A 444-nucleotide genomic window follows, 5' to 3' on the forward strand; every position below is an offset into this window, starting at 1 on the left:
ACCCTACTTTGAAGAAAAGGATGAGGGAGTTTGAAAGATTGAGAGAAGGGAGATGAAGAAAGAGAGAGAGAGAAGAGCAGGCACACAAGAAGTCACACACCCCGGAGTCATTAAAAGCACTTCAGTCTGTAATCGCGGGTGCAAATCTGATGACGTCAAGAAGTTCAGAACCACCTATATCGCCTTTACCCGCGATGACCGCTCAGGACGACACTCCAGAATGGCTTCCGTCGTCATCAGTCTGCTATACATGCGGGCTAACGCGACTGCAAGTTAGTTCCCCTGCGCACTGTAGCGAGGACCGTCACAGAAGGTGTGCTGTAGTGTCTCCTCGCTATCACAGTTGTCACAAAAACAATTGTAAGGCATTTCCATTAAAAAAAATGACTTTGTGAAGGCCACTCTTAGCCATAAACGGCAAAGCAGAAAGACATAATTCCGGCG

The sequence above is a fragment of the Rhipicephalus microplus genome, chromosome 9 (genome assembly GCF_043290135.1).
Source record: "Rhipicephalus microplus isolate Deutch F79 chromosome 9, USDA_Rmic, whole genome shotgun sequence".
NCBI lineage: Eukaryota > Metazoa > Arthropoda > Arachnida > Ixodida > Ixodidae > Rhipicephalus > Rhipicephalus microplus.